Source organism: Dinoponera quadriceps, unplaced genomic scaffold (assembly GCF_001313825.1).
Source record: "Dinoponera quadriceps isolate SergipeBrazil2010 unplaced genomic scaffold, ASM131382v1 scaffold2076, whole genome shotgun sequence".
Lineage (NCBI taxonomy): Eukaryota > Metazoa > Arthropoda > Insecta > Hymenoptera > Formicidae > Dinoponera > Dinoponera quadriceps.
The window spans coordinates 175,617-194,343 of NW_014556116.1; the positions used below are offsets into that span (position 1 = coordinate 175,617).

At 43.2% G+C, this 18,727-nt stretch overlaps 1 long non-coding RNA gene across 1 annotated transcript in view; it reads right to left on the reverse strand.

The window, feature by feature from the left end:
• Window positions 1–17,778: 17,778 nt before the first annotated feature.
• The window catches only part of LOC106746627, a 32,691-nt gene continuing 31,742 nt past the window's right edge, over window positions 17,779–18,727 (reverse strand). Inside the window, exon 3 of the long non-coding RNA XR_001374608.1 lies at window positions 17,779–18,699. This is a non-coding gene — a long non-coding RNA (uncharacterized LOC106746627). The remainder of the gene's footprint in view (window positions 18,700–18,727) is intronic.

The following is an 18,727-nucleotide window of genomic DNA, read 5'->3' on the forward strand; positions in this document are numbered from 1 at the left end:
GCTCGTAACTCCGCGGGCGCGTAATCCACTCGTACGTAGCGAAACTCGAGAGGGTGTTTCATCCTCGTTCCTTCGTCATGCGCGACGGTTACGGTGGTGCTCGAGTGGAAAGAGAGATATATACGTAGGTGCGGAAGACACGCACACATAGACACAGCCACCCTCGCGTATTTACACGTGCGCGCACACGCGGCTACGTATATAGAGGTGCCCCGGAGATTCTGCAATATGTTATTGTTCGGCTCGAGCGAGTATCTTAGGAAGGCCGCTTTTACCCCTCAACCATTGTCGTGGTCCTTACAGATATTGACAACCCGCAGGAGAAATTGGCGGGATATCTGGAATCTCGGATCTTTCCGGGATACGCATCTGCTCTCTCTACTCGAACGAGTCGGATTAAATTCGTCTCTCGTTTCCTCAAGTCTCGTGCTTTTATGCCGTGACTTTCGCGCCGCACCGAAAAAAACTCCGCCTCGCGATCGTCTCGTGCGCCGAGAAATATGTACGTGTCGTTTAATCGGCCAATTTCCGAGCGCAATTGACGGAATGCAAAACAGCGAAAAAAGAAAAAAACCAGCCATCCTGAATGAGAGCCGAACGAGCATAGGAATCTCATAAGGGGATGGCTTCCGCGAAACCGACAGAATGGGTCCGCGCGTTACTTTCGCTTGAGTTATCTTTCTGCCCAACAAATGATTTCCGAAGGATATGGCAGCTCGGAGAAAAAAGTTTCAAGGAGGAAAGGAATTGAAAAAATGAGTTTTATACAGGTAGATGTTGCGTGAGTATTTCTCAAGGGGTATCGAAAGTTTCGAACGTTTCTACGCGAAAGAGAATAATAACACGCAACAAGAATTGGAGCTTGATGAATTTTATTTATTTGTCTTTTATCAATTATTGACTATTTATATTGATTATTTACTACAAACATTTTTTATCGGCAATATTTCGTGAGATTTCAGTCAATATTTACATTATGAGTTATTAAAATATACTTAAATTGATACAAATATTATTTGATTTGAGAAGTTGAAAAACAGGTAATTATGTTTATTTGATTCTTCTTTCCTGTGTGTGTAAATGTAAATAACCGCAGTAAATTCTCGAGCGAACGCAGCTTTTCCTCGCGGCGGACGGTCAACAACGAAATTTCAGAGACATTAGTATACAACAAATAGCAAGCTCGGTGCTGTTTGTAGTGGTCTTTGTTGTTCGCCGAGTACGGTAGTATTGAGTTTTTCGCTACATATGTTTCGAAGAGGTCCGACGAGATCTTTCCATGCAAACATCCGCGTAAATCGAAGACAATGTGCCGGATAGAAGGTAGCGAAACGACTCGCTGAGAAATCCTAATTTCGGTCCTGAAATAGCGCCGTTTGCATTTCGAACGCTAAGCCGTTGATTGGTCTCCGCGCCGGTTACCTGAGCGTCACTGACTGCAGTCACTGATTGACGAGTTTACGAGTCATTTGGACCGAGTTTATTATCCGACGTGGATATCTCGAGGTAGGATGGGTAGGTAGGAGGGTGGCTCTTCGAGTTTTCGATCTTCGCGTTGCGGACGGATGATATAATTGCCGACCCTTTCGGAGCGGTCTAACCCGAACTTGTTGTTTCTTCGGACACCGGCGCCAACGGCGCTTCTTTTATTGATGTGTTTTGCTTACCCCTAAACTTCTTCGGTTTTCCAGTCGGGTAGCCATTAGGCGAGCGCTGTTTCCGCAAGATTTGCGAGCGTGCTCGGCTGATTGGTGCAGTTGATGCCCGGCAATTAGATTCGGGATAGCGATGGAAAAAGTTGATGAGGAATGACAGTACTTAATTTGGAAAATTTCTTGAACAAACGCGGAGAAACGAAATTATTAGGCAAGTAAGCATAAACTGTAGAATAAATTTGTAAATAATGTTGTGCACGAACCTCTCTTTGATTTCCGTATGAATTTTGTGTTTTCTGCCATTTTTTTCTATATATTTCCTCCTATACTTCGTCAATTGCTTAAAATGTAAGTGTTCTAGAATAAAAACTTTAATTTATTTTCCTCCCTCTCACATATCCACATACACTCTCTCTCTCTCCCTCCCTCTCGCAAAGTCAAGCAATCCTTCATCGCGGATCAACGAATCGGCGGCCTCGAAAGGAAGTTTCGGCAAACTCCTCGAGGAGAAAGAGAATCGGGCACACGTGGATTCCGCCACGCGCCACAATGCGCGTCTCTCGAGCCGTACACTTTTATTTATTCCGTCCCGTCACGCACGTCGCTCACGTCGGATCCGCGCGCACCCACACGACTCGCGCGCGCCGCCAGCTGCATCGCGCATTCACCGAATTTCTCCAAATTTTTATGCGTCATGATCCCTCCTTCGATTCTCGATCTCGGAAAAGCGAGTAAGAGAAATCGAGGAGAAAGCTCGACGTATGTAAACGCGACCCTTCACGCGACGACTCATCATCGATCGACTCCAGATATCACAGTCAGATCTAAGAACGTCTTAAGTTCATCTGCTGTACGGCTCGTTTCATTGGCTACGAAGCGTCTGAATTTAACTGTCGAATAATAAGATCGGGTGTCCAACAGAATTCTAATGTCCGCGAAGCGGATTATATATTTCAGGTATTGTTTTATATGTTTTGATTGCGATAGCAACCCAAGGGCCGAGATCAATTATCGAGCGCCATATGTCGGCCATATGAGTTAAGCTTCGCGAATGACTCGACGCTTTTCCGCCGACTCGCGAAACCGCCTCATAATAACGGGCCGCCGAAGTAACATCCATCATTTGCGCCGAGTTATTAAGCGGCGCGTGTATGGTGCGATGAGAGGGCGCCGACTCCTTTCTCTCTCTCTCTCTCCACCCCCCGGTTCGATTCCTCACCCTCCACGGTTAACGATGCGTTTTATGCCGGCGTTAAAACGCTCCTCGCAAAAACCACATTGCCTTCGTTTGATCGACCGGCGGCGGAACGAGTAGTAATGATCCCAGAAATGATTTACAGTTCTCTCGTCGCCGCTACCTTTTCTTCACGCGCCGACACTCCAGCGGCTAGTCACGTGGCGGCCGCTCGTGCCATTGTCTCTGTCGGCGACTGCACGAAATTAATTCGGAACGGACAGCAGAGGTGGATGTTCGCCGCGAGGAGGCGTTCACGGTGGTCTGGCCAATGACTTTTCCAAGAGTGCGCTTTATTCCAGCTAATAACATGGCCCCCTGAAAAATATTTCATTCGCCGGGAAAGAAAGCATCGTTACGCGACGGCGGATCGCATTCATGGCGTGGACTTAACTCGGGCTTTTTAGCGAAGCAGCGTCGACTTCCTCGAAGGTGGGCAGGTGAGTTATCCGGACGGTCGCGATCCTCCGGAGCGTGCATAAAAGGATACGCCGGCTGTTGCGTTGGAACTGCGTCCCGGGGCAATACAAAAGTCCCAATATATCAAATCGACTCGAAGGTACGGGGAGGAATTCCGGGGTTGCGCCGAACGAGTATGTCTCGAGGAAGTCGCACGCGTACAATGACAACCGCCACCCCATGCACATCAATATCCTAGCGTAGGATGCCACATATTTGGGCCTCGATACAAATGACACCTTCTCGAACAACCAATACCTGCTGCGCCGACCGATCTCGCCGCCCTAAGGACTTTCTGTCAAAGGCATTCCGAAATAATACCCTTTCTTTAATGGGATCGCTATTTTTTATCGTGTCGTTTGGAGATGCGGGGATAACATTGTTGCATCGCAAACAAGTTGAGACCGCAAGAAATGAGGAAAGAATGTTGAGTAAAAATCGCTCGTAGCCTGCAAAAATGATCGTGGTCTGAGCAATGAAAGCATGGCTAAGTGAGTATGACTCCGTTTTTAGGACTAGGAAAGGGGGCACTTCTCCGTAATAACAAGTGATTACAGCGGTTCGCAACTACAATTATATATCCGAATGGTATTAACGCACTATTGAATATTTTTGATTCAATGAAATATTCAATTTTTATTACTACTATTATTTAATTTGCCATTACATAGTATAACAAAACAGTTAAATTCATTTATTCAGCATTTTTTCTGAAGCGTTTTTGATTATTCTGTGCGAAGAAATTTTTTTTAATACTATCTCGATGCAACATCACTTTGTTCTTTGCTGACATAAAATCGCACGGTAGCACAAAGATTCTCAAGAATTCTTGCACGCGTATAAAGGTATTACGAGTATGGCTGTCAGCGGTCCCATAATTGAAGATTAATAACGTAGACGTCAGAGCTCATCGCTAAAGTGAAAAAACGCATTGAAAGGAATAGACACGGTGCTGGTAGGGCGGGCAGGTCGCTCGGCACCGGTTTCGCCTTTGTCGTCGGAACAATTACTCACAGATTAGAGTAAGAATTTGCGAGGTGGAGGTAAAAGGGGACAATCTCGCTCACTTGATCTTTACATTTATGACGAGAGTCACGGGCTATTCAGCGGATCTGTGAAATATCATCGTCTTAGCGCGAAAAAATCACGACGAGACTCGATTGTACATCCTCGTGGGACACGACACGGTTATCGTAAATAAGACGGCATCGGAAAATGTACTGATACTCGACAAATTATTTAGGCCCGATTGCATCGATTTTAAACGAAACTTGAAACTTTAAATTTGTCACAGTAAAGCAAAAGCAACACCTAAAGTGCTTTAATTTGTACCAATCTCAATAAGATAAGAAGTCTTACGTAGATATAATATAATAAATATTATAGAATGTGAATTGAGAGATAAAGCGTGTGTGTGTGTATGTGACATTTAGACTGTAAATTTAATTTGACTTCATTAGCTTATAGACAAGAGTGGAGAGCAACATGTTTTCGATACGACTCGTATGTCGCATCCATAGCTCGGCGACACCGTCCAAAAAGGCCGTAACTCTTCGTAGTCACCGGATGTTCATATGGTCGAAATTCGACACAGCTCTAATTCCTGTGACGACAGTTTAAGAAAGACGAAAAAATGTGAAGAGAAGTGGGGTAAGAAGTAAAGTCCGAACGGATATTCGGCCTCCGCAGGGCTTGACCGTGAATTAGCGGCTGCGATGGGAGAGGAAGGAAAAGAGAGAGATGCAGCGAGGCGTTAGAAGCTACGTTCAGGAAGTCAGAACGTATTCTCGCACCGACCTCTCGTCGTGTGATGGAAACCGTACTTGAGAAAATTTCATATGCCGCGAAACGATGCTACAGGAACGGATAGAAGAGACTCCGAGTAGAAGAAGATAAGCAAAAGTACAGTCCGTAATTGTAGCCAGAAAATTGTGTTATTGTCCAGTATTTGTACAATATTACAATATTGTGTATATGTGTACTGTCGTAAGTTAGCGATCAGCTGATCATGACATGCGCTCCACGTAAGCTCTCGCGTCTAAGTTGCGCCGCTCTTGCTACTTAACTCTTGTATCGGACCTGAAACGAACAAACTGTTTCTTTTTATAATTTAAAAACCAAGCCTCGGACAAAGTTTCAGAAAAATCGTCTCAGAATCCAGTAATAATAGAAAATCCAGGAATAATCAAATAAAATTCAGGAAACGCACAAAATAAATGAATATTGAAAAAAAGAATATAATTAAGAGTATTTAAGGGAATTATGAGCGAAATTAAAAATTCCTACTTTTTCCACATCTTTCCCTGGCAGTTTCCTAGGTTTTCCTTGTTTTAAATTTTCATGAGTTTCTTGAATTTTCTGGTCGATGAGATACTTAACCAGCCTTCTTTGGAAAATTTTCTACATTTATTCCTCCGATTCAAAGTAAAAATTCTCTCCAGGACAAAGGGACAGAAAACCTTCGGTTGAATATAACAATAGATAAATCTTTCCGTTATTTCTTATTATTGCATTGACACGTTTCGGCATTTTGCCTTTGAGGACAAAAATGGCAAGCCTTTATTCTCGTCCATTATGATCTCCGGTGACACATTAAACACCATCCTATATTTTCCTCTCTAGTCCTTTCTTGTCGGCGAATAACCCAGTCGACTCACGCTTATGCCGCGTTGATGTAATTTTCCTCGGATGTGTTTCACCCTCATGACAATCGAAATATCGATGATAATGTAGAGACACGGACCACATTATTGCAGACCGATAGCGTAAAAAACATATTATTGTATATGATTTATCAAATATATTATATATACATATATATGCGATATTCTTATATATACAGTTTATATACAATTCTTGATTTTTATGCATTATTATATATATTACATTATTATATACATCGTTTGTTAGCTTGTCGACGAAGAAAGCGTCATATGTCACAGAGTCGCAAGGTTTAAGCCATAAAGATATATTATTATCAGCTTCGATCATCGCTAATTATCATCGGGAATCTAAATAGGTTTTCCTGTCTCGTGACCTAAGCGCCGACACAACAGTTGCGCAAATGCGCGGTCGGACTGTCAGGCTGTGAGTAGTGCCTCGTGGCAGATGTTACGATGCAGGCTAGTTGTATGCATTTAAGCCCGATGCTTCGATCTCGATTTTACGTTCACGCGACCGATTACTTCGTCCATTTCCAGACGCTTGCAGGGATGGAAATTTCCAAAATTATTATGTAGAGAAACGTTAAGTTGATGTTACCGAAAAGTGAATACTTTATGAAATACCTCATGCCTTATACTGAAAAAATGTCAAAAATCTGCACGTTGCCTTGCGATATCGTTAACTAAAAAGAATTCGCATAATCTTTCTTTTCTTGAGAACTATGGAGTTACTAAGATTTATGGTTTTTATCTCCCAGTTTTGGTGGGATGACTTATATCGTTAGGTTTGACACAATAAGGGACAATAGGACTGTGAATGCTTCTCGTTATTAGACGATTAGAGTCTGGCCTGCATATTTGGGCGTTTTCTAAAGGTTGCCCGCCTTAAGGGTTAACATAAGACATCTTATATAGGTCCTCGCCTACAAATAAAATGCACTTTGTGACGAATCTTCGGGTTTCATCCTATCTCTACTACTGTCTTTTTCGTATATTGTGTCTCATAAAGGCTTTTCCGTGGGTATATCCACTGCAAAAAATTTCGCTGCAGCGATGGTCCACTGATATATTAAACCGTTAAACCGTAGAAATCCTTACAACTTAGCGTGTAACACCCTTATCTAGTGACGCTAAATATGCAGACAGAGTGGAGTCATGCGCACACGACTGTATACACGACACATGGATATGGCTCGTATCCCCTGCATTTCCTTATGGAGCAGTATCTTGGCATTATCGGGCATTACTGCCACATAATAACCACGTAATATACGCAACAAAGAACCGAAAATCAATCTTAATGGTGCTTTTTGAAACGCTATGATAACGAATCTCAAGACGACGACGATGGTTGTTGGACGTGCGTGCAATACGAAGAACGTGCCTTCTATGGTAAGTCTCAATTCGGCAAAGATTATTAAATGTTCGCTCAGCGCTCGCCAAGTCAGAGGTAAGTGTTGGATTCGTTAGAGGCTGCTTACTCCCGCTTACTCCCGCGGGGCATTCGATTCCTCTCGGCAATCAAGCGAAGCGTGGCGCCGGATGACCATCGAGAAACTCGATCTCGCGTCAGGTAACGACACGTGACGAAAATGATGATGCCTCTCTTCGTGTTGTACGGCGCGAGTACCGAGCGAAGCCGAGAGAGAGAGATATTGTACCCTGGTGGCGGTGTCCACTCGGCGTAGGCGGATTAAGCAGCGGTGACAGGGGGGGTTAAATCCTGATCGCGTTTCACGAGCTACCACCTTCGAATATCGCGCCGGCTTCCATTAGCGCGAGCTACGGTAGCTCGTCAAAGAAAACGCCTGCACCGACATTAGCGCGGCCTGCCAAAACACAATTCTACCAGCCATACCCTACGACCCGGTTAGACTGAAAGGGGTAGCCTCTTCCTTTCTCCCTCACTCCCGACTCGATTACATCGAGGATAAAGATGGCCGGAATGAAAGCTGGTTGCATACAATCCGTTGATTCGTCTCGTAGGCGAAGAAAGAGAAGAAAGGGGTTGCCTGTATGTGTCGCGACGACGAGCGTTCTGAAGGATTACAAGGGATCGCGAGTGTCTTATTGATACGCATTCGTGCGAGGAGCGTCGTATTTAGACGCCGTGTAAACACGCCGACGTCTTTAGGAAACGCTTCCCTGCGCAAGATCATACGAAGGAACTCCACTCACGAATTTTAATAGTGTTTTAAATTACAATTTATTATTGAAAGTACCATGTAGAGTGAGACGCTTAAAAAGACTATCTTGATATAAGTCTTTCATTTCTAATGCTAGAAATAAATGCTTCAGATGAAACTGATTTAATGTCATCGATGACTTCCAGTAATGACATTGTCTTAGTTTGAAATCAAGAACATTTCAAGATTTCAAACATTTTCTGACGGAACATCTATTTAAACGTACAATAGACCGACGTCATACTTACCACCGAGCAACGCGCGTCGGTCATTTGCTACGAATTTCGAGTCTTTAACAATTTCGTTTCACAGCGGTTTTATAGGTGATGCGAAAGCCATTCTTCGATACCGATGCGTTGATTATTGAGCATAGTCAGTTCAGGAACGCTCTATGGTCGCACATCAGCTGCAACCCATAAATATCTTAGCCCTTTCAGGTTGACCCCGACACTGACCATAGAACGGCCTGAATTATTGCGTCCCACCAGTTAAACTCTTTACAGACCGCGGCCCGTTAGCTCCCACGGATGCTGCATCGTTACCGTTCTCTAAAAGCCGAAGATGTAAGTTATGGGGCCCGGTGTCGTCGTGAAGAGGAACGCGTGCAACCGACTAAAACATTCGGAAATGTCGAGTTAAAAATACGGATTGCATATTTTCTTGCGTATTTTATTTATCAACAGTTTTTTGAGAAATTTTTTCATTAATTTCTAGATATAACATTACTATAATAATGAAGTACTTGTTCAATTGTTAAGCAAAGTCAATTTCTGAAACACCCATTTTATTAAAGGTTCCACACATATACTTTTTGTTAATTTACTCTCGATCCAAATACTACATTTCCCTTTCGCTGACCCATCGTTGTTCGACCCGATTGTTGGTAATGTGAAGTGATACATCAGATTAGGCGTGAATCCTCGCCGCTCTGAACTTATGGGGCCGTGATTTTTCCGAGTACGCCGGGAAAAAGGGCTTTACCGTGTAAGATCGATAATATTTGTCCACAGGAAAAGAGAAGTTTAAACGCGCGAACCTTTCGACAGGAAGATCGCGCGTTGGAGACACGTACGGGGGAGGAGTTGTTTTACGCAGTTCTCTTCGGTTATCGGGCAAACAGAGATTTGTTTGCATGGGTAAGAGGTCGTGGCTGATCCTGTCAAAGAGACTAAATTTTAAGGAGCTTTCTCGATATCCACGAAGGACGATGGCCGCGGAGACAGCCGTAAGAATTTGATACCTGCGCGTGATAAGTAAAAAGAGCGCCGTAATCGTGACGATAAGCTCACAGATTATTTGTGACACGACGCAGGTATGTTTGTCATTTATCGCGATATCTTGGTTTTCGATGCAATCTGAAAGGGGCAGGCAGGTATGTACGGCGAGGATGCCAGAATGTGACGCAACATAATACGATGCCTGCGACCTACGTCTACAAATCCTTCTATTCGCGTTCTCTCTCGGCAGATCTCTATCTGCTAGGAAAATCCGACTCAGTGGAATTAACGGCGCGTCTCCATTGGGAGTTGTCCGACAAGGAAGTTCTGCTCGCAGCGAGCTGGCTACTATCGCAGATGGTTGTATGAATCCAAAAAAGGATCCGGAATATTACGCGAAAGACGCTTTTTTCCTTCTTTCTCCGCGAGGGCTTGGATTTCACGTGGAGACTTCGATCGTGCGTAAAAATCTCTATACTCACTCACTTTTACTTGCTCACTTCGCGCCTTCGTACACAGAATTTTTTTCAATTGAATACATTTTATCTGATTCAAACAAATTTATTTATTAGAATAATCCAAACAAAAAAAAATATTTGATTCAAAGAAATTGTTCTCTGTGTGTATCGTTTTTCTCTCCTTTTTTTTTTTCCACCATCGACACGAGTTGCATTTACCTTCGATAAAATAGATGGCTACGGCTACGTGCGTGCGTGTAATTTCCGTATCTGTCGTATCGTGCGATTTAGTCAGCATGAGCGACAGCGCGACTTCGCACAATGAACGAGGCGCGGACTTAGGCCTCGATCGCACGACCGACTAGCTCCTAAAGCGATCCGATGAGCGGAGAATCCACTCTTTCGCGCTCTATATCGGATCGGCAGCAAAGGATTGGATAGTGTGTGAAGAGGCAACGAGGCATGTCACAACTCGTTACGGCCGAGAGATTGGAATCTTTACAGGCGCGTCAATCCCGTACCTACTCTCCTCCCTCCGATTTCAGCTCGTGTTAACCATGTAATTTGGCGCAGGAGTGGTATCAAGCCGCGATAACGATCGCAGTCTTGAAAGAAATGTAATCCAACGACAACAAGGGGGGGGAGGGGGACGTATCCCGATGGTATACCGAGCGATACGACGAGCTCTTGAAAGGATAAAAGGAACGTTCGACATATTTTAACCCCTGAACGCGTTTGGAGAACGCGTTTGACGGGATAAACGTCGCTTTCGGTCCTCCTCTCTTGGAGCGAGATGTCGAATATGCTCTTGCAACTTGTCTCATCTTGTAACTTGAGAGCACTCCTGACTCCGTAGCTATCTGCATTCAACTTGTATTTTGGCGACAGAGCAAAGCCTGCTGACAGGCAATCCGAGCAAACTGTGTACATCAATTCCTCGCATCTTCGATGATCCTCTGGAAGAATCACGCGATGATTCAGCCGCGAAACAAAAGTCCGGATCGCACGCCAGTGAGATAAAGGGGCGTAAAATTGCTCGTGGTGATGGACATAAATTTTCCGGAAACGGTCGAAGGTAATCGAAGCGTCTAGTTTAACCGGCGGGGTGCAAACTAATGAAATAGATTCGTCGTGTTGTCTCCGTCGCACCCGCCTCAGCCAATTACAGTCGTCCCGCTTTTTTCAAACAGCTGCAGCCGTCCTATCTATTGTCTTAGTTTCGCAGATGCGCGGCGGCCCCCGCATGTCCGGCACGTGTCACTGGGATAAACCGACTAATTAGGCGATGGATGCGCCGACGGTGGAGGTCTGACACATCGATAAAATTCGTTTAAATGTTAGCCGCGCTTCGTGAAATATCCGCGGGGACGTTAATTCAATTTTAAGAGAATTTTTCTTTAAGCAACATTTAATCCAAGTTAATTTTACAAGCTATCAATTGTCGACTTTGTTAAAAATAAAAATTCACTTGCTAACTAATGCTGCTTGATGAACTTTTTAACTTGATGAATCTTCTGACCTCAATGTTGCCAAGAATGCAGTTTCAACAATAGTCAATATAAATAGCCCGAATGTGGGGGGCTATGTAGGCAGTATATTTAAAATATTTTCTCGAGCGATACCCTTTGGCAGGTAGATCCGATGATATCTTCGAATCGCTGTTGTCGCGTTAAGGTAAGAGGACAGGTGAAGGTTAAACCCCAGCTGCTTCGGCACTACTCCATACGTTCTTCTAATTATTCTATCTTCTTCGTCTGGTTCGTTCCGTCGAGTATCTGTTCTCACCATTTAATCCTACTCACTCCGCCAAGTCACTTTTGTATTGGGATTAGGCTGAATAGAAGGATTCAATAAATATAATTTTTATCGAAAATACACAAGATTATCCTGTCGGGATCTAGCTTTACGTCAAACAATACAAAACAAATAGGGGACTGTGTGAAATATAGTTTTCACAGGAACATATCTTTTTACGATTTCTTCTGATTACACGTCCCATAATTAACAAACGTTTCGCTTCTTTTATTGCCGAGCGGTATCCTTAGAAGGATCATAAACACCACGCTTTTAGAAAAAAAGAAAAGAGACTCTTAAATCGTCTTTGACACCGCGATTATGAATTATTCATCATGCTGCGCTAAAATTGGTAGTGAAACATCATTGTGTCGGGACGGAAATATTAATCGGTGTATTTACGGTAGAAAATCGATTTGACGCATCAACAACCGTACGGCGTGTGATTAAATTACCTGCGTGTTTCCTATTAGCATTAGACACTGTATCGCGTGAGTTAGATACGGCATCGCGGCCCTTCATCAAGCTGCCCTAAGTATCTTAATTAAATAGATACGCGTGTTATGCCTTTCTACCGCGGCTCGGCCTTTAAACGGCGGACGAGTTTGGGAGAAAGGCTTAATCGGCGATTGCGTTTTATCGGCGTTTCATCGATCAAATCAGTGAGCCAGTGTTTCTCAGTTTCGATCAAGTACGCGCCGTAGATTTTCAAACGCTCTCGATATCTCGTTGTGTTGATCGTTTCTCAGTGCGAATATGGCGAAGTTACGTCGTGTGAGAATAGTTGAGGGAATAAAAATGAAATTAATGTTTTGTCACTCGCGCGGCCGACGTAAATTTCATGCTTTTCGTGTCGCCCCTTAATTTGTACGCGGAAGTAAATATCGCCACACCCAGCAAATGGACGTCGCTTCCTACGCGAGCCACGCATATGCCCAGCTTACTCGCGAAGATGAAATGGCTGTACACTTTCGGTTGTAAAAATTCTCCGACTGTCTCCATCACGAATGGAATTCGACGGACAATCGAGCGATCTCGGAGCAAAGTGCCTTGTGCGACGGTACAACATCGAGTTAAAAAAGTGGGCATTCGCAATTTCAGTGAAGACATCGAGACGCCGTTGAGGGGCGAGCAACTACTTCTAGATGGAAAAACTAGATGGAAAGATCCACAGCGCGGTTACATCAGGTTGCATAATGCACCGCGCGAGCCCTGCCGGGGTGTTTGCTTAGGGCGAGATGTGGTTTGTCCCTTCCAGTGTGTGCGCGTCTCGAGCTCTCGGCCAGCTCGAATCTACCGATCCTCCTATTACGACTGTAAAAATTCTTCACCGTGCAAAAATAGAAGGAAGGTGATAATTGCGCAACATACGCCGGTCGGCGCGAACACTGATAGCCGGTCCGTCGTCGGTTTTCGTTTGATCTAACATCGATCGATGAATCACCGGGCTTTTGTTTGTTGCGAAAACTCGATATTTTAGACATTTTCAACAAAGTATCGAGATACCTCCGAACGCATTAAAGGAGTATCTAAATATTCAAGATATTTACTTCATCGCGGTAGGAGCGACAACCATGGTTCGAAAACATTTTTCTGCCGTTTTGATTGCAAAATCGTCAACTTTTCGCTAACAAAATTATTTATAACTTGCTTAATATTGAAGATAATATAAACGAATTGTACGTCTTATGGTTTTTTTCAAAAAGAATTTCTAAAAATCACCTACCATGAGAAACGTCCCCCCCTTAATCGCGACGATCCTCAACCAGTTAACTGTGGCGATCTCTTTGCAAAGCGCCCACCAGTGTGTGTCGCGATAATCAAGCGAGTTAGCTCTCAGGAAGTTATAAATCCAACTCAAATTATTTATAATTTTCATTTGTTTGTTTTATTTCGTCTTGACCTCTAAACATTTTACCCATATTAAAATTTACGAATATAATTTAGTTTTCGCCAGAACTTAAATATCAAATTGTAACAAAATTTTACGCATGACGGATATAGTGGTCAAACACACTTAACTGGTTAAAAAAGACATATGAGGAAGAGATTTTTCATTGAACGTTTGTGGATAGTGTTTCATGTATTTACATATCGCGATTCTCCGAAGAGGACTCGCATCCCCTTAGCGGACGGGACGGAAAATGACCGGATGAACGTGAGAGGGTGGAAGCAAGAGCGCAGGTTCGGCATCATGTGACGCTGCGTGTGAAACTTTGCGTCGCGCATTTGGAGCCGTTCTATTTTTAAAAAGGGAGTGTGTCGCTCTGACCGTTCGGGGTAGTCGATTTCTCTCGTCGTCTCCGCAGCGCCGTGACAAGACTCTCAGCCGGCAGTAAAAAGCGGAAAACAAATAGAGGCCTCGAGAAGAAAATTAAGCACTTCCGGCTCCTATGCATTGGTAGCGACGATTATCGGAATTATCGATTATGTTACATATCTGCTAGCTTCTGACTCGACACTTCTATTCGAGTAGGTGGCATCTTCGGTGATGATGCGCTTTTCTTTCGTAATATTGAAAAGCGAGCGGAGACAGTCCCCGTAAGTCGACGTAAAGGAAAGTCATGATGAAACGTGAAATATCTGGCATTCCCACACTCGAATAATCTATCCGCGACGTGTCACCCTGCGCAGGTGAAACGGTTGCGAAAATCTGAATAGGATATTACGAGATTTTCCGAAACGGTAACTCCGACTCCCACGGTACGGTGCTCATTCAGATCCGTGGAATAACGCAAACTGGTCGAGTGTACGTGGAAAGAGGTGATCCCACGGATCGCAGATACGCGCGCGGATGAAATCCGGTAAACGATCGTTGCCCTTCCTCTCAAAATTGCATCTTTTTTCAAAGGACTCGCCGGGTTCCCAAGCTGCACAGGTATGCGCCCCGATATTTGAATAGCCGTTTACATAAGAGACTATGCATGTCTCTGATGCAGGGCTGACCCGCTGAAAAGGGTTGCGCCAGACTGTTATTGCCTCCCGCGTCAGAATAGGGGATGACCGAGATGAATCGCCGTGGAATACAGAAGTTAGGCGTTCTTCTTACACACGAATAACCGTGCACGTGGGAAAAGCACGATATCCCTTCGTGTGAAAGATATATTAAATATTTATAAACGGAAGATCGGTCTCCCCCAAAAATATTATACGATACTTCAGTAACTCATTCCGGAATTTATAAACGGAAATTTCAATATGACAATTTTCAAGTCACTTGTGATTCTCGAAAATTACAAATGATTAAAATCTATATTTCAGTAACACGTTTTTAAAGGATTTAAAAATAATCCTGATATAAAAGTCACTTCTTAAATGACAAATAATTAAAATCGACATTAGGAGAAATCCTTATTTTCTCGTTTTTCAGAAAATTTCTTCCGCTCGAAGATGACGTAATAATATATCTACATCGAAGAACTACATAACGCGTTTGTTTCGTGCCTCCTGTTGTGGAAGCGTCGAATGTTTGCGTCGAATGATGTTTTTGCGTGTGTGAAGCACGCGCTGATAAATTATATAGTAATAGGATTTCCAGAGCGTTTAATACAGTGGTTGGTCCACGACCGGATATGAGTGACGTCTGCACGCAAGAGTTTCCACGAAAATAACATGCCCGCGGCGCATCACTCATGCCCCGATCGGTGTTTTGCAACCCGAAGCGTGGGAACATCCCCTACCGCGGTTCACCCCTATTTTTACCTGTTCGGGGGATTTGCCGAAGATGAAATACTATCTAGACACCGGGGGAAGAAATTAGGCGGATTAGCGCTCGAGATGGACAGGGGCCATTCACGGGCGCTCTTTCCGATAATTTTCAAAACGTAATTCCCTTCTGTACCGCTCGCGCGTTGCAAAGAGTGCCCTCGCTATTATATCTTTTTCCATCACGACCTTTAGATTATATCGTGCAGATGCAATTTATTTTAGTGAGTATGTTTATGCAATTATGATTATAATATTAAATAAACTACATTAATTATTTCAATTTCTGGGAAATGTAATTACATATAATAATACGATTTTAACTCAGATTTTCGTTTATCGTGATTCAACGTACGTTTATCCGGTTACGATACGTCATTACACAATAAACACATTTATATACTGAAGATAAAAACATCTAAAGAATATTTTTTCGGTTCTTATATTTTCTTTTTCACCCACTCCTGCATTCTTTCCGTGAGATCAATATCCATCGTAAGCCTTTCGCCATGCTAAGTGATTTCGAGTCGCATTAAATGATCTCGTCCGCGACGGAATACGACAGTATCTACGATCTTGAGGCGCATGGCCGAGGAGTGCAGCCACCCTCGGGACCGATTTCCCACGCGTAGATACAGGTGAAATCCAGCGGACGAGCCGCCCGGCAGGGTATTGTGTTTCACAATTAACAAATATAATATTACTCAACCTACATGTCGAATCCGCTTGACCGTCCCTTGTGCAATTTGGGCTTGGACGTTGTAGTGGCCTCTTCGAGCGTCTTCCGGCGCGTTCGCCTATTGTGGGAGTGGCATCGATTACGTAAATACGGAAAATCTCATCGCTCCGCTCCGTGAAAAGGTCCGCGTATCGGGTTGCCGGTACTCAGTTTCCGGATTTCGTGTAGCGCGTTCCTCCTCCTCATTCATTCATGGTAACGACCACGTCGTAGAGTTTATATCCTCGCGAGAATATCCTCTGCATTTCGTAGGTTCCTCACTCTTCGTTGAGGAATGTTCAGCGTTTCACCGTTTTGTGACTTGAAATACACTTTCTTCGTCGCGACGAACGGACGATTTGTCATAACTCGGTCGAAAGTGTCAATGATTAATGATTTAACGGGTTCTCGACATTTTTCCATAAAATAATCGTTTTGTAAGATTTTTTGAACCTTTTCAATTTGGCAAATCATGTCTCCGTTTTGTCCGACATCCCCTGAGACCTGATGTCGCAGCGTGAGAAAGGCTTAAAGAATTAATAATACGAAGCCGAACGCGTGAGAAAGTACTTTCTTTCTTTTCGATGAGACTGCAGTTACTATGGAATTTTATTGTACAGGTTTTCCTTTAACATAACGGTTTGTATTTATTTGCTCCATACAGATATTTTAAAATGCGAAATGCCAACAAATATGCCCACATTAGTCACATTAGAGTTGATTTCTCCTTTTTTCAAGGACATGTTTGATACAATTTTTATTTTGAGATAGCTAGTGGTTATAATTTAGTTGAAAGTGAATAAAAATCTTATTGTCATCACTGTGAGTGTTGGATGGTGGTTTTTTAAATACAGTTTTAATGCCTTTGTATTACATAAAATTCATGGAAAATGCAATAAAAAGAGACTCTAGGCTAATTTCTCGTATTTTTTAACCTTGAGAAAATCTGATTATATGGGTCAGTGGAATGAGGTAACTTTTACGTTTGACTTTTTTAAATTCTGCTTTGTGGCAATTGCCATTTTTTATGGGTCTAAAAGGAAAGTGTTCAAGAAGATTAATTTCTATACTGTTAGTGAAGTCCACCCTGTGCTTAATAGAGAGTGATATATATTATTTATAAACGGGTTTATTGGCCTCGACGTACTACCTGGTCTGGCGAATTTCCAGTACAAAGTCAATTCGTGCTTGTGAGATGTCATTTTAACTGACCTGAAAAATACTGACGCATAGATTAATATATAATGCAAAACAATATTTATACTTGTTTCAACTATCTCTTTTGCTACTTACCAGAAGAAAAGTAAAGTTTCTGGAATATTTTGCAAATATGCTCAATCGATTAAAAGTCTAAAGCATCAAATACAGTGGGAAAAAAGTACTTTAAGTTATTTACTTACTTAAAAACTTATTTGTAAGTTTATTTCATAATAAGACTTGAATTTTTTTCTTCGCCAGACAAAGACGGATCTTAAACCCGACGGTCGCGAACACGCAAATATTGTGCAGCCTTGTCGCAATATTATCATTTCGGTAGACGCACGCACACACGCAAGCCAAGCCAGCTCCAGTCGATCTCGACGCGTATTGCGCTCGCAAACAGATAACGCCACCCCGAGTGGTTTACCGGCTAGTCCTGTTTGGTTTACGGCTTACCGAGATATCCCGGTGGTATCGAGAACGCGCGCCGCTTATACAGCGAGAGGAAGCCCCAGTGAGAGTAAGCCGGGACGACTTTTTATGCGTCTCACGCGCGAAACACGCATCTCAAGATCAGAGCGCAAATTAAAACATATGGCGGCGTTTCCGATTCATATCCGTGTCCTTGGCATGTGTTACCACGAACCATCGGGAAACGCGTCACTTCGGCGCGATTGAGTGTGATTTCGATGCACCAAAAACGATATTTTCGGATTGCGTCACCGCACGTCAAAAATATCCCCGACAATTTGCCGGAGACACGCACGCACATACAGCTCGTTTGTTAAATCGACATTCGTGCAGGGTGGTCCGTTGTTACGCCTCAGGATTCGGTCCTCTTCCATTCTCCATTTACGTATCTGATCCGCTTTCAATCATTCGGCATACCGAGCGCACCAAATAAATCTGTTTTATTTATTTATTATCCGGTAATTACATATAATCGCCACATTCTGCAATGCTGTGTTTATTTTCTCACGATTAGCATTACGATAATGTAATAAAGAGATAATATACCGTTTGTATGCGTGTGAAAGCTATAAATAGGCGAACAATGTACCGTTAGAAGAGATAGAAGAAACGAGTAAAACAGGTTATCTCAGGTCAGTTTACAACCCTGTGATCCTCCAGATCAGCTATTTTAGTCTATTTTTTAGTGACCTTGTGTTAAAAGCGAATATAGAGTTAGACGGGACCGGGAAAGTGTCGTTTAACACTGTGCACTATTTTTTACAATCAGCACGTAGCACCCATTGTGCTCCAGAAACACTCGGCTCACATTTCTAACCCCTCGTTACGCAGAGTCGACTTCTTACGCATTCAACGGTTCTTTCGCCCAGGCCTCTTTTTTTTAAGGTCAGTGAGAACGACAAAAAGTAGGAAAAATGTTGATCCGCTCGGCCTCGTCCGCTGGAAAAAACATTTTTACTTAAAAATG